Raw genomic sequence first — 16,536 nt, forward strand, 5'->3', positions numbered from 1 at the left:
ATATTTCTGCAGAATTCAGCAGCTTCAGAGCTGGCTGCATTTTCCTGCAATAATTTCTGGTTTTTCAGGCTAGGGGAATGGTCGCTTCCCCCAGCACGAGACTGATTTAAAATTTAATTCTTTGCCTTCTTCCCAAAATACTTCCTCAGCTCCAGACTTACTAGAAACTCAGCCTTGAGCTTTCTCAAAACTTATAGCCAAGAGCTGAAAGAATTTACATCACCTGGGCTCTGGAGAATTGTTCAGCGTGGCAACTTCAGGTTGGGTTAAGGGTTCACAGGTTTGGTAAAGCTGCTGCACAACTCTCTGGATCACTTCTACTTCTCGCTCCATCAGGTCCTGTATTCAGTTCATCAGATGCTTTTCCATTATTACTTTTTTCTATAAATATGAAACTTTTTTATTGGAGAAACCAGATGCATTTGCCTCTTCTTATATAATGACACAAGCAACCTTGGTCCGTATCAGCCAGGTATAGGTAATTTAAACAGCAGAGATTACCGCTAACCCTTTACTGGAGCAGTACAGTTCCTTTCTCGGGAAAAGAAGTTCCTAGTTTACATGGAGCAAAAAGATAGCTGAAATGAATCTGCTATTAAAAATTATACCAAATGACATCATGTTTAAAAGTGGAGCATTTCAAGCCAATGCAGGAAAGAGAGGTTGACATCAGTGGGGAATATAGATGAACGTAGATAACATCAGTGCAGTTCTCTCTGCATTATTGATGTACAACGTCTCTGCTGTGACACAACCCTTTCAGTCAGGACTTTCCCTTCATCGAACTATTTGGCTGAAAATGCCAATGGAGATATTCCCTGGAGCCCGCTGTTGCTTCAGCCTTTGTGATAGGACATTGGGATGTTGGATAAAAATTCTTTAGCTCTGCTGTTTCATCTGTTAGTACTGCCATTTCCAGCCTACTTGCTTTGAGATACATTCTATGTACCAGGTAATTGAAGAAACTATTCTCTGCTCACTTGTCATTTGGTCTAGTCTGAAAACCTGTTAAAGCAATGACTAAGGTCTAGTTATTTTCGTGTTGCATGGCTACATCTGTATTTTATTGAGCTATTTGAGGAGTTCCAGAAGATGCGTCCTTTAAACTTCCAAGCTTTAGCAGCCCTGTGTGCAATCAGATGTTCTTCCCCTAGATGTGGCCAGGTTGTGTTATCACGGTAGGATCTTAGGTTGGTTGCTTTTGTAGGAACTAAGAACACTGTGAGAATACCCTGACATTTTAGTTCTTTCAGATTTTGTCTTAGCAGCAATAACATAAGCTTTTAGTACATGGCTTATTTACTGTTCTTTATTAACGTATCTTTCATCTACATCACCATGACAGTTAGTCACCCCTCTATACCTTACATGGGTACATGTGAGGCAAGATAGTGGTACTCTGTCATTCTCCCAGGGCAATTTTATTTCTTCCCCTTGCTCTTCAGCAAGAACTGAAAAGTTCTCCCACAGAGCTCCAGCAGGAACCTGTCAAGTTGTAAGATTTTGGCTGAGTCTTCACTAGAAATAGGAACGCCTCCATGTAAGTGATTCATGCTCCCTGAGCTTTCTGTTTGCTTCATAACATCCTGGTTGCTTCGGGACACAAAAAGATGCAAGAACTAATAACTTTGCAATCTAAGGTAAGATTCATCTCACCTGACTTTAGACATCTACAGTGTGGATGCCCCACATGAGTAGATTAATGAATGGAGGCCACTCTTACAGCCTGTAGAAAGGAATATGAGCTTCTGGGATGCAATTCCTGTCATCGTAAAGCAGCTGCCTGCACTTTGTCAGATAAATCATGTCCTGTAAACATCTGTGTCTATCTTGATTTTAGAAATCCAAGATACTAACTCAAAGACAAGCATCAATCTCTGTTCAGATAGAGGCACCCAGTGTCTCAAGATCAAAATCATTTTTTAAAGTGTATTCTGCAGACCGCTTACCTGTCAAGGTCATCTGTTTCTTACGTTCTTATAGGTGTGGAAGGAAAATAACTTCTCTCATTCAACATTATGAGTCAGGTTGATGACATTACAATTTCTATTTTGCAAAACATCTCATTGGAACCTTAATAGCCAGTTTCCGCCTTATTTGTACAGTAGCACTTCCAAACGATCTAGTTTTCATCTTCTTTTCCAGCTGAGGGCTTCAGTAAAGAAGTGTCACCTCTGAAACTCTAGAGTTGTTTCGGTCTTGGGTTTCTATCCAGACTTGGTCACAGAAAATTTTTATAGGAATAAGGCAAGATTCCTGCTGTCCTTCTTCCATCCACAATTCATCAGAGAAATTCAGACATTAACATCCAAGGGGAAAAATCACTGTAGAAGGTAGAGGTGTTTGAAGTTGCCTAGAATAATGAAGCCTACCCCTCTCAACTAGCCTCATAGTCTGGTGTCACAAAGCTTGACATAGTCCAATTTTAAATAACTTGACTTAGCAGATTTTGATGACTTCTTTTCTAGCTTGGGAGCTTCTGTGTTAAGTATCTTGAGTACTTCATGGAGCCAAGGCTTCTTCGTTAAAGAAGTCTTCACGGACATCCTGACTTTTCAGCCTTTTGGGTTAGGCTTGAGGTTCACTGTCTTGTTGCTTAGAGCTTGGGAGGAACAGTAGTTTTCCTTTTACAAGGATTGTTGTTGTTGTTGAATTTACCTTTGTCTTTTAAATTGATTTTTGCTTTAGAATAATGATCATAGCTAAATGAATGCCTCTTGCCATGAGGCAGCACAGCAAGCATATGTCTCCATACTTTGACTGCTTTTCCACTGCCTCATCAAGCTTTGAGAGGAATGGCTCATTTAATGAAAACCCAGGGTAGAGGCACACTGTGATGAGAACGTGTCTATCCTCAAACCTTACCCCTGCAAAGGGATAAGCATTCTTCCTGACCAGGGATTTCGTCAGGTGTTTAACTTTTCTGTGAGCCAGATTGATGCAAGCTCCCACAGTGTTCAGTAGACTGCACCAGCAAAGGCGGGCTCTTCTCAAAAAGAAGGTAGTTTTTAAAAATAAGTAACTAAGGTCCAGTGGCAGGTTTGCCATATGGAGATGATCCTCAGGCTGAGGTCAAGGTGTGCTGTGAGAGAGGAGTGGGTTTCTGCAGGAGGGACTTTGCAGTGAGAGGCTGAGGAGCAGGGGTGGAGCTGGCTGCAGGACCCAAGCCTGGTGGGGGGAGGTAGTGTCTGACAAAACAATGCGTGGCGGCTGATAGAACCAAGAGCAGCTCACTCTTCTGCTGGAGTCTTACTGTTTCTTAGTCGCCCAAGTGAATAAAATCAGAATAAAATCTAAAGTCATTTCAGAATGAGATATAAAGGGAGGCAGAGACGGAAGATCTTTGGAAAAAAAGTTTGTCTTTATCTCCCTTGAGCTCATAATGTTCATCCAAGCTCCTCTAGCCTCTGGCTGGGACTTCACTTAGCTGATGATTACAGGGACGATTTCCAAAATATAAGGTTTATTTTAGTATGAAATATTCCTGCTAAGTAATTCTGCAGCCTTTCCCACCTGAGTACCATATATTTACCTACTAGCCATTTGGAGTGGGGAAGGAAGTTGAAAGAGGGATTAATCCCACTTTCACTCTCTAAAAGTTAAAGCAGCTGGTCTAACCTCTTTCCATCTGCTTCCTCTATCATCAGCGGAAGGAGATGGGCATCTTCAGAGAGGAATTCATCTCACACCCCTTTTTGGGGTCTAACTTTCAATAACTTGAACTCAGATGAAACTCAGCCTCTTTACCCAAGTAAAGGCAAACTTCAGGAGGTAGAAATGGCAGACTCAAGCACTAAATAAATTCCTGACATACTCATCAAGGGACGGGGGCATTTCTGATGTAAGCCTGTATTTCAGGTGGTTATGAAGTCAGCGGGATACCTCTTCCTGGAGCAGTAATTTAACCTGCAGCCTCAGATCTTCCCGTACTACTTTCTGATTACTGTGTTTTCTTGCTTAGATGGAAGCCTAGCTGGTTATAAAATAAAATCAACGTGTTTGACTGAATTAGCAAGTCACCACAATGCTTCTACTACTTTAAAGCTTGTTTTACTCAGAAAAGTCAAAGCTGGTTGCAGTAAGCCGTTGAGTCCTGTGTGTGCGCCTAGGGCATGTGATGGGCTAGAGAGGATGTGTATCAGCCGCGTACCACAAGCGACAGGCAAGGAGCAGCGTGATGGTTCCTCTGAGTGCTGCGATGTTTTGCTGTACTTTCAGAGTAGACATGAGCATAAAGCTGTGAGACCTTGGCTGCTCTCATCCAGCCCCCCAAGACAGGGCAGTCAGTTGCACTAAGGTAATTTTGGCTTAACTCCGTTGAACTGAGGGGCTGAATCCAGTTTCTCCCCACGGATTTCCTGAATTGCCTCCTTTGTGGTGTGTTCTACGTCTCTGCTTGCTTAGCTGTGAAGTTGGCTTTTTAGGGTAGGAGCTGAGCATCTTTCTTGAGTTAGTTCCACGCGGTGGGTTATTGCCAGGGCTGCAGTCATTTGCATCTCATCTTGATAATTAAAAAAAAAAAAAAAACAAACAAAAAAAAACAACCAGAAAGAGCCCCTTCCAAATACATCTGTGGCTCGGAGTCACAGGGCCGGTATGGATGATCCTTCTTTAGGGAACTCGTCCAGAACAAAAAGTAGATCATTTACAATGTTAAATGCACAAACTCAAATCCCAGCTGTGGGAAGCTGAACACCAGTTTGCCTGGCCACAGACTGATGAGTGAGCAAGAAGCAGCAGTTTGACAACACAGAATCATCCGTGAACACCAGGAGCTCAGTGGGGTGGCAGAATGCCGTGACTCAAACACACAGTTGCATCCCTTATTGAACAGTTTTTACATTTCTTTACATGTCGGAGTTTCGACAAAGTTTTCATGCTTTTTGTTTAAGGCAAAAGTATGTGCTTGTGAAATTGTGAAATTGATGTGTTATTTTGTATCTGTTTAAAAAAAAAAAATGTATTTAAAGCTAAAGAGCCGTTATTGTGCGGGGTTTTCTCTCAAACTGGTGCATACACTTTACATCAGGGACCTACTATACGTAACAAAAATCAGTGATACAGTTACTGTAAAACCAGATACACACCTTTTACTGTAATAATAACAACTTTAAAAACCTTGCACTGTAATGGTTACTATTAAAAAACAAAAAAACAAAAAACAAAAAAAAACCCTCTTGTCAGAACTGATTTTGTATCTTTGATTATATCTGAAATTTTAGCATTTTTGTATACTTACTATGTCAACAATAGCATCCTCCATGGTTAATTTCCTGGTTCTGTTCCCTCTCCGTCTAATCAAACATATGCATTGCTACATGTTGATGGGCAGGGTATGGCTGTGGGAACCGAGTAGGTCACCCCCCACTCCTGTTCAGAGAGGTGCGCCCGAACAAGCCAAGTAGAAGGAAAAGCAAAGACCCCAAACCACTTGGATGGTTTCAGATCCCGTTCAGAGTTCCAGCTGCCCTGATCGTATGACCAACAGAACCGGTGAGTGACTCCTGAGTCACTTCGTTGTTCTGGCCACGTTGGCTGTCCAGCTCCATCACACAGCAATGCATTGTGAGTAGGTAGGAAATCCAAACCAACGAGATAACTTTGCAATCACTAAGTTTATTGATTTCTCTTTTTTTCCTTCCCCTTTTTAAACATTTTTTGAAATAAGATGTATTTGGAATCAGACAGCATGATGTTGCAATTCTTTCTATTTTTAAATACTGATACATTCTGTGTGTGAAGTCTTGTTTCTTAGCTAACAGAATCTTAAATGTGGAGCTGAGTTTGAACCATTTTTTTTCCTTGTTGTACTGTGATTTGGGAATTATTTTGATATAATCCTTTAATTTGGTAGAAGATTTCCCACACCTTCTCCCTCCTTCCTATCATCATTTCATATTTTTTACAAAACTGAAAAAAAACAAACAAACAAAGGAACAAATACTCTTTTTTTCTCTATTTAGGCTGTGTAATGTTGTGTTGTCCAGATTCTGTATAAAAATATGTATATGATGTATCTGATATTTGGCAGTGAACGGCTGCAACTTTAACCAATATAATTAACAAAGAAATGCATAATGTTGGTGTTTTAAAAAGTAAAAAAAAAAAAAAAACCTAGTTAAGATGTTTGTGTAAACTTGCATGGTTTAAAATGTACTTAGTGCATTGAGAAATGTTGTTAGGGTCCTAAGTGAAAGGCTGGTTTACTTTTTGATTCTAATGGTGATTGGTTTGTTGATCAGAATATCCCCTATACTGTATGTCTTAGTTTATTTAGCATATTTTTTTTCTCAAGATCTAGCATAGTGTATCTATCTATGTGTAATACTGTTCCTTAAAACCAGGTTGTGGAAACTGCGTTTCATCCGGCAAAATGATATTTTGCTTCACAGTTGTGATTCAGTTGCGTTCCATTTAATTTGCTGTGAAGTCCAGGTTTGATTTTCCTTTGGGATCTTACTTGCCGGTGGGGAGACGCTAGAAGCCGTGCTGCGAGTGCCACTGGGACAAGGAGGACCCAAGTGGCTCGCTCCAGCCGGACACCAGGACATCGGCATCAGGCCTGGCAGTCTCTGACAGCGGAGGGGCATGAGGGCAGGATTTGGTCCCTCAACGAACGAAGGCTGGGTTTTTCCTCAAAGCAGCATGTGTTTTATCAGGATCACAGCAGGCATCCCCTGGGGTTTCTCCCAGCTCTCTAATGGATGAATTTGGCTTTTAGTGGCAGCCATCTGACACTGCTGAAATAATGGGGTACCGGCACTGGAGTGTGGACAACCAGCCCTTGCCACCATGAGCAACACAATGAACCTTCAGTATTCGCAATAAGCTCCATGCTCCCTTCCAGAAGCACAAACCCACCGCCTTCAAGAGGAGCTGGCTCTGCACCTTGCGGAGCTGAGTCTGGCCGATGGATGTGGTCAGAGCTAGGAACAAATGTCCGAGCGGGGATGTCACAGGCAATGGTCACGGTTCATTTTCACATCTCCTGCCCCCACCACACCTCTTGCCAGTTTTCTCCGTGCTTTGCTTCTGCTGCACCACCACAATGGGGACATTTCCAAGCCTCCAGCAGGAACCGCACCAACATCATCAAAAGTCACTGGCTTTAGTGACCATTAATGGCTCCTGGGATCAACCTCCCTGCGCTGGTCAATGCAGACATGTTCTTGTCTCTTAATGCCTGAAAAATCCCCGGTGGCCTTTCCCCAAAATAAGACAGAGCTAGACTTAGATACATAGAGCTATCCAGCTTCTTCATGTTCTTCATCCCAGAGGGTCTCAAAGGGCTTTTCCAGCATAACATGGTCTTACTCGTGCAGCCTGTAATGTGGCAGAGCACTGTTCCTAACCCGCAGCCACCTCTGGGGTGAACCTGCCCGACGCCTGCCAGCCCACGGCAACTGTATGCAACAGTCTAGTGCAAGAGGTGTGGACTGCACCTTTGGGGGAACCGAGCAGAAGTGTAACATGCACAGATCACAGCTAAGTCCATGCTAAGACAGGACAGGACAGGTTGACTCCTTTAGTTTCCCTTTTCTGGGCAGTCCCCTCTCTTTTTTTCTGTCCTCACACCATGTTGGGCATTGAGTTGTCCATGTAACCTAAACTTTTCCAGTTTGCTTTCATCAGCTTTTGCTTTCCTAAAAGCTTTTAAAATACTCTTTTTGCACAGGAGAATAGGAACAAATCTGCTCCTCCTCTGCTCCAGAAACAAAAGAACTCCATCCCTCTCTCTTTCCTTGCCTCCCTTCTTTATCCAAAGCTACTGGCCAATTAACCTTCAGTCTTCTCTGGTCTCCACTACTTCTTTTAAACCATGGTTGCACTCTTATTTTGCTGCTTGATGTTCTACATGTTTATAATCCAGACAGAAATAAACAGCCTGACATTAGGCACTGGCAGGAATCCTTGTTTGGTATGCTGATATATGCACTGTCCTGTGGCCAAATAATACAGCTTGATGGATGCCGGCTTGTGGCCTTGATGCTGACTACAAATCCTGTGATTTGTTGCAGGATTGGCTACATCTCTGAAAAGCTGCTCGTGGCGGTCATCTCCCCAGCTTGGTAAGCTTTATTCTCACTTTGTTCTAGATCCAGAGTTTCTCCAGTAGAACAGTGGAAATGCTGAAATACTGGCTGGCTGTCAAGAGGAGGAGATCACCTGGTTGATGTTTCATGGTGTGGTGCTCAGTGGATCTTTCTCTTTAAGAAGGATTCGGTCAGTCCTGAGTCCTAGTCTTTACACAGAAAAGCTCCTGCTGCAATCGAGTTTTGCTTTCAAAGGCTGTGAAATCAGTTACTTCACACCCCTCAAGGTTGTATGTGAAGCATCCTCAGATGGAGGACATCAGTATTCAGTCCCTTGCAAGAGCCTTTCCTAATAGCCATGTTTTGCTGCTGCAAAGCTGACCTCCTGTATCTCCAACATGTTTAGGAGAAGGAGCTGTGCACTATTAGAAAAGAGCTTATTCCTTCACAGATGCAATCTGGAAGCATGCTTACATAGTGTCACCCTGCCCTTGGTCTATCTGCCTCTTCATGGCCTCACATACATCAAGAGGAAGCTGGCTTTTAAAGCAGCGTCCTGTAGAGAGTCAGCCTCTCACGGTTGGTCCTCCTCCCCTGTCTCAAGGCCAGCATGAAAATGTTTTCATTTGAGCAATTAACCATACATCTGACGTAAGTTATCGGAGTCCCTCAGAAATAACTGGAGCTATCCTAACACGCACCAGCCAAGGGCATGGCACAGCTCTCTACCAGCTGCTTAGAAAGATGTTTATCTTCTAGTTGCCTACCAAGCTTTGATTTGCTCAATGGGAGCATGTTTTGGGGTTAGATAAAAATCCTCTTAAAAAATATTACACTGGTTTGCAAGCTGGGCACACTGCTTCACTCACCTTCTAACCTCACCCTCACTAGCAACCCATTAGAAGAATCTCTCTGTATAGACAGACTTTCCCCTTCCTGCCCCTAAGAAGAACAAATCTCATGACCAGCTTTAATTTTCAGCATTGAAATAAGATAAAATTAAATCAAACATCTCAAGCCTTAAACCCTGAAAACATTCAGCAAAGTCAAGGTGAGGCTGAGATTTTGCAGGCCAGAGCTGTGGATTTATGCAGGACTTTACATGACTGTTTTATTTCCAACGCAATAAAGAATAACCAACTTATTGTAGCAAACTTTGCATCAGGTGCTATCTCCCAAAAACCTTCTGCATGGGACAGTCTGCCCTGTATTTTCTCTGCCTAGCAGCACTTCGCAGAATGTTGGAAGGGAAAATACCCTCTTTGCTCTGTCCCAGCAGGGGCTGATGGCAAAAAGGGAAAACTGTGGCTTTACATGTGTTTTTTCTTTCTTTTTATTTCTCTCTTCCTTTATTCTTCCTTTTTTCTTCCTTTTATCTACCTTCCTTCCTTCCTTTTTCTTTATATTTCTCTTTCTCTTTCTTTCTCTTTCTCCCCCCCCCCCCATTATCCCTCTTTGTCTTTCTGCCTTTCCTTCTTTCCTTCCTTCACTCTTTCTTGTGAGATGAGTAGGTAGAAGGTTCACTGGAAGCCACTGGATCTGTGAAAGCAAATCCCTTTTGTCTTTCCGTCATAGTTTCAAAGTTCAGTTGAGGGTGTTCTTGTGAAGGGCCCACAGATGTCCCTTTGGAGCTACCTTTTGGTGGTGCTTTCGTTCGTGTCCCACTCCTGACGTGGTTTCTTACCTCTTCTGGATTATCTCTTTCATTGGTGTTATGCCCAGTGTCCTTTTTTTGGCCGTTAACAAGCTGAACCCTGGACATGAACCAGGAAAATGAGTGTTGATACACTGTCCCAGGAGCTCATTGGTCTGTCTCTCCCACCTTCCAGCAGACAGCCATGTACCACCTTCTTCAGAGAGGAAATGCTACTCAGAGCAACAGGCTGGCATCAAGGATCACTGGATCCTTGTCGTAGCTTTTCCTCACACTTGCTCTCTACTTTGTCTATGTGTGCCTCAGTTTACCCACCCAGGTATAATAGTATCTACCTCACAGGGGTGTTGTGAGGCTCTGTTACTGAGACCCTTGCCTGGAAGGTGGGGTAGAAATGCCCACTGTTCATAGATTAGCTCATCAGCATTCCCTGTACAAATTTCTTGAGATCAGTGTTGGCAGAGGTCAGCGCTGTTCTGGGTTTTATTCATTGCTTTCCCCTGATGCCAAGGTTTGGGGCATTTACATCGACTCCCCGCAGGCAAGGCTGGGTATGACATGTGGAGAAGATCAGAGACGGGAAGCGCTGCGCTTACTCCTGAGGTAGCTGAAATTACCAACACAACCGTGGGCAAAGGGGGTTTTGCTCTACTGTCCCAAGCCTCCAACAACCACCTCATCAATCTCTTTGCCACCATGAGCACTCGGTCTCTTTGGATTGCAAGTATCACTGGAGATTCATGCAAGTGCACATTTTATCTGCATATGAGATGCCAGTGCTTTCTGTAACAGTCCAGGCTGTCCTACTGCACCACAGGAACACCCAGGGAAATGTTTGCTGGAGGCTATTTGAAAGGATGTGCAAAAAAAAACCCAAAACCAAACCAACAAGTAATTTTAAAATCATTTCTCTGCTTTGATAGAAGTTAAGTACCTTGATGCACACAGACTCTCCTTGACCATACACACTTCAGTCAATGCATTCGGGCTCTAGCAGGATTTATTACATGAATCCCAGCAACTGGCACCGGAGGAGAGGAAAACTTAGTCACATTCCTAGCCTAACCTGTAGTCAGTGGAAGATGCTATTTTACCTGAGCTTCATCTTAACCCGAATGAACAGTTAACAGAATGAAAACCATTCTGTTCAAGTGCAGGAGTTTCTGCTGCTTCCTTCAGGAAAGCCAGTAATCTAAGGGCCTCCAGTGAAGTGGGCTTTTGAAAGCTGCAAGAAGATTGGATTAGGACAGAAAATGGTAAAAACAACCCAAAGAAAAAAGTGCAATTATCCTCCCAGAGGTGGAAAAGGAGCCCACAAAAGGCCCTTCTGGTGCACCACACAAATTCAGTTAAGGGAAAACAGTAGGATGGATTCTCTTTCACCCAACCTGTGCACAGAAATTCTTGGAGCAGCTTCGAGTGGGTCCCCCTCACTGCAAAGCAGTACTTAGAGAACTTCTGCTTCCTTTGCCTTTGAAACCTGAGTCACAAACTCAAAAATGCAGGAGGGAAGAGCTTTAGCTAAAGTGAATCAAGTTTTCTGCACAGGGGAGATGGATAGGAAAGAACTGTTCCATCCCTTAAGAACTTCCGTGAATTTGTTTTTCCAGCCCACATGGAAACCTCAAGGCTAACAGCAAACATGAAACAAAAATATGCAAAACAATGCATATGCCAACAAAAACAGTTTTGGTATCTTGGAGGGGGATTTTTTTGATCTTTCCCTTTTGCACCCTCCTTTTTTTTTATAAGTTACTCTGCATTTTGAAATTAAAAGCTGTTCAGAAATGAAAAAACCCAAATGAAAATGTCAGAGAAGACAACCAAAAGCCTCAAATCACATCCGTAATTTCCCCATGGCTGTGGTATTTTTCAACAGGAAACAGCTTGAAGCTGGCATTTTCCAAGAAGTTTTAACTGAGATGCACGGGGTTTTGGTGGGGTGGGAAAGAAAACAATTTTTCCAAACAATGCCCTTCACATCCCTTGACTCTCTAGCTCACAGGTCCCAAACCTCACAGGGCTCTCTTTGCAATGGGATTGCCTTTGATAGGGGAGCCCTGTGCCTGCAGCAGCATTCAGAGCATTGCAAACAGCTCGTGCCATGAGATCCTCCCTCGCAGGATGGGAACAACCAGGTACCCAAGAGGAGTTGGTCCCCATCAGCCTGTAGAGCATCCAGAAGAACAGCACAGGCAGCACCGCCTCAAGTCCTGCCTGCTCTTCCACCGAGCTGGGACGGGGCTGCACTTCCTTTCCGAGGTGAGAAAATCTTCTACTGCCTTAAAAACAACCCTGCAAAGAAAATCCACTCTTCAGTTTATGCAGTTTAACTCACTGGCAGCAATACAGCCCGCGGAACGTGTACATTGAGAAGTTTTCCCTAGAGATTGGCAGGAAGATTCTCTTTAATACTATTTTTAATGTGACTGTGTTTCTTTTCCCCTTTTGGGTGAGACTTGAAAAGTTCCTGGAATACTGAAATTTGGCAAAAGTCACCATTACCCAGCAGGGAAGTCCACGCTTTCACATCCCGCCCCAAGCAGCGCCCCATCCATTGCCCCAGCACAATAAGCACATGGTAAAGGTTAGAGGGACCATCCGTAACAGCCCGTGGCTGCGGTGACAAAGAAATAAGCACACTGTTGAGACTAAAGCACACGAACAAGCCTGCTCCACGATCCTGATAAAACCTGCTGCCTACGAGTGAATTCCCCGCTGCCTCTTCTCAAAGGTCCCAAACCCACATTGTTCACTTCCCCCCCCACCCCACCCCTCACTCTGCAACGTCTCATCCAGCATCGCATCGCCCCCCGCCCCCCCCCCCGGCCAGGCTCACACCAGCATATTCCACTTAGCACTGCTCTCGCCTTCATCGCGATCGAGGAAGGAGTCTCGGCGGAAGGTCCCGTGTGCCCAGGGGTGGTTTTCCCAGGAGCACAAATACCCCTGGGAGCCGCGGGGGCAGCTGCAGTGACCCGTCTGGGCAGTGGGGCAGTCTGCCGGCGGATGCAAGGCGCCTGCCGGAGCAGCCGACCCGCTGGCGTGTCCTGCCCAAAAGCTGTTTTGTTAGACCTGGCCAAAACGCCTCGTGCTTTGCATCAGATCTGGGCTTGTGCGCCTGCCTCTTCCTTGTCCCATTTGTACGCTTCGATTTCTGAGCTGGTTTGGGTTTTTTTGTTGTTTTTTTTTTTCTTTTTGCACTCTCAGAAGTTTTTTTCAACCGTGTTAATTGTAGTCAGCTGCATCTTGTTTGTTAGGCCTCTCCACCAAGCTCTTTACATGAACGTCAGTGGCTGTCTTCCCTTGGACAATAATGAATGTATATATCGTAAGTGCAGACTATACAGAGAAGTTGCTAAGTCAAGGATCAGAGGGTTTTGTAAAGCCTGTTTATTTTTTTAAATAAGTTTGAGCATTTATATTTTACCACCATTTACGTGGTTTTGGGGAACCCAGATTGTGTCAAGATCTCATGCCAAAACAAGCCAAAAGTTGTTTGATTTCAACCTTTTCTTCCATGAACCATATTTTAAATGATACTTTGTCATTTTAAATGTTTTATTGAAACATGTACTGATGAAAAAACAAACAAAATGTCATCTTGACAAAAGATTTATACATGAATCAGAAAGTATTTATTTCAATTTTGTACCTTTCCATTTTAATACATTATAATGTATTGACTCAACTGAGATAATATAAACAGTTCATTTTAATAACATGTTTGCAGTGTGCTGTGTCTTTTTATTCTTTCCTTTCTACTCCACACTGGACACAGAGCCTACAAAACCAAAGCAGATCTGCAACATTTCAGATCCTGGCAATCCTGAGTTTCTTTTCAACCAGAGCAAGAGTGTGTCTTAAGCAGGATGCTCCAGGAAAACCGAATGGGCTCTGGGTCAAACCACAGGTTGAGTTAGCCTGAGAGAGCAGAAGACCTTGGGGGAAGGGTGGGTCCAGGGTTAGAGTAAGCTACCATGCAGCTGGAAAGCTAATTGTCTGCTGCTGCTTCTAGGTGACATAACTTGCCTATGGAGTCCCCAGACAAGGGATGGCACAACCACACCATAGAATCATTTAGGTTGGAAAAGGCCTTTAAAATCACCAGGTCCAACCATTAACCCAGCACTGCCAAGCCCACCACTAACGCATGTCCCTAAGCGCCGCATCTACATGTTTTTTAAACGCTTCCAGGTTATCTCCCGGGTGCACCACTGCAAGGGAAGCAGTTTGCATCCTCTGGCAGTGGTGTGGTCCCTGCACTGAGACTCCCAGGGAAGCCTACTCAGAGAGACTGCATGTCTGATACCTGTCCTGTCCCTCCTCATCCCCACTCACTCAATCTGTAAGTAAGGGTTGACTGTCTCCTCCACCAAACCCCCCAAATTCAACTCCTATTCCTGATTTTCTTCATTTACCTCCTTGGTCACCTCCTGCTCCTCCGCAGCCCTGCCCAGGATGGTGCATAAACCCACCACACACGTGGAGGGACATGTCTCTCCTCATGATGATGAGCTGTGCTTTGGTTTCTCTGCTCCCATTTTTTGGCTTCAGTTTGTGCCTCCTATTGAGTCCCTCACCCAACCCCTGCTGAACCCAAGCACATTTACTCCAGTTAATAACTGCCTCCTTGATCCATCACTTCATAGAGAAAGCCCAAGAATGAAGCAGGCTATGCAAGGTGTCCTACGGACCCAGGTCTGTCACGCAGTGGCGACTCTTACCTACAGGCACTGGGGATATGCCAGTTGTGAGGAGACTTGCTCACGAGGCCTCTGCAGACCAGTACAGGTTGGTATTGCATGAAAAGCAAATCTGCTTGTGACCGTGAGGTAAATGCTGACTCCATCCTCGGCTCTAAGGCACTGTCTGGCCAGGTCTGTGCTACCAAACTCCTTCTGCCTTCAGAGTAGGGGGGTCACGTCCAGACCACTTAGTGGGAATGGTCTGTTCTAACTCCTGAGCCAAGTCCAAAGATTATTTGGGACACTTCCAGCTGACCTGGTCCAAAACTCTACCCATACAGTGTGCTCATAAACCTGTCCAGGAGTTGTTTAATTTACTGCTATAGATATAACTAGTGAGGATCATAATGCCGACCTGTTGGACTGCATAGCACAACAACAAGGGAGGGTGGGCACTCCTTGCAGAGGCCCAGTGGGGTGCTGATCTCTGGTGACAGCTTCTGGGTATTATCAAGAAAATCAGATAATATTACCCATGACTAAATTACATAGCTGTTCCCCTCAAGAAACCACCACCACTTCACTCTGGAGAGGGGTTTTGTCACAGTGGGAATATGAACTTGCAATTTCTCCACCCCCGTATTTCAAAGCAGAATGAATGCTTAGTACTGACAGACTCCAGGAAGATTCCTCATCAAACTTGTCCAGGCCATTAAAACCAAAAATGCTTTGTGGTACCAGTTCTGTTGTCAAACACCTGACCCCTGAGAAGTGACAGGGAAAGATAACTTGTCATACAGTGATTTCCCAAAACCTTGGTGATTTTCTCCAGAAGGTATCAACTTCATCTTAAGAAACTCCCTATAATACAAAGACAGTAACTCGTTCTGCCACATCTGTCGTAGTTTGTCGCAGACAGGACTCCGGAGCTAGCCATACACATCCATGAAGGTCCAGCATTTCATTGCGTATCAGAGAAAACATAGTTGGAAAATAAGTGTCTTACAGACAATGGTAGCTCAAACCAAACATCCCAGATGCTCTGGACAGGATCTGAATTTCAGGATACTGCCAAACTTGGACTGGAAGGCAGGTCTGGAAGATAGTGAAAGGAAAGAGAAGGGGGTGGGAGGCTATGCAACCTTGATGTTACACCTGTGGGACATCAGAGAAGAGAGCACATGGGTTATTGAGAGGCATCTGGAAGAAAACCAGGTGAGCATGGGCACTCATTACAGATAGCTTCCTGTATTCTGACTCAACTTATCCTCTCTGAGCTGATTCATACATCTCTAAGAACCAGTGAGGGACAGGCTCTTTCTACATTGCATCCACTTCTCTGCAAAGAATGGGGCAACTGCCATCTGGAGAGACATCATGAGCCCTAGAATCATAGAATGGTTTGGGTTAGTAGGGACCTTTAAAGGCCATCTAGTCCACTCCGCCCCTGCCATGAGCTGGGACATCTTCAGCGAGATCAGGCTGCTCAGTTGGAGTCCACCCTCATCATGACTCTAAGACAGAATAATGAGTCTTACAGATTGCTTTCCCCAAAGGGGGTTGTCAGGTGTGCTAGAGTCCTTTAGAGTAAGGGGAAATAGGTCACAGCCAGAAAAGCTATGTTCCAGGAGAAGCTGACTTCTCCCAAGGAGAGGCATACAGGGAGATGATTTCTTTGGGGGGGTGGGGGGTGGGGGGTGAGGGGGGGGGGGGGGCGGGGGGGGCGGGGATGTAACTTGGTGCAGCATACACTGGCTGTTGTGGGGCATCTTCCTCTACTTCCTACCAGGAGGGAGGTGGAATTTCCAGCACAGGAGGATTTGTGTCCGGGATGGCATTCGTAACAAACTTTCACACCATTGCCCTAAGTTTATGTGATGGCTTTTCTGACCACTGTACCATGTGCCTCATTCACTGCGGCCTCATCTGTTCTTTCAGGGGCAGAAAGCCACTTCTAGCAGAAGGGAGACAGACCGCTCCTTTCTTACCCCAGGACTAGAGGGATGATGGTCTGTGTGCCGCAGCACGGGGCTGTGGTGTGGGTTGGGAGCTACCAAACTACTCTCTAAGGCTTGGGTAATCAGCCCTGATGCGAGGATGATCTCTTCTTACCCCTCCATGCTCTCAGCTCCCCAGATGTGTCAGGAGCAATGAGATCCCT

General features: G+C 44.6%; 1 protein-coding gene and 1 long non-coding RNA gene across 6 annotated transcripts in view; one reads left to right on the forward strand and one right to left on the reverse strand.

Moving 5' to 3' along the window:
* XKR6 (XK related 6) overlaps positions 1-4,541 on the forward strand; it is a 212,103-nt gene extending 207,562 nt beyond the window's left edge. For 2 of the 3 annotated variants that reach the window (XM_080389169.1, XM_080389170.1), the window contains one exon: positions 1-4,541. This exon is cut by the window's left edge. The gene's annotated coding sequence lies outside the window, so the exon portion shown is untranslated. The other variant, XR_013928436.1, reaches the window with a different exon arrangement.
* Positions 1-16,536, reverse strand: part of LOC308064561 — a 28,848-nt gene that overhangs the window by 96 nt on the left and 12,216 nt on the right. For 2 of the 3 annotated variants that reach the window (XR_013928442.1, XR_013928444.1), the window contains one exon: positions 1-15,759. This exon is cut by the window's left edge and continues 96 nt beyond it. This is a non-coding gene — a long non-coding RNA (uncharacterized lncRNA). The remainder of the gene's footprint in view (positions 15,760-16,536) is intronic. The other variant, XR_013928443.1, reaches the window with a different exon arrangement.

This window comes from Falco punctatus (genome assembly GCF_963210335.1).
Source record: "Falco punctatus genome assembly, chromosome: 5".
NCBI lineage: Eukaryota > Metazoa > Chordata > Aves > Falconiformes > Falconidae > Falco > Falco punctatus.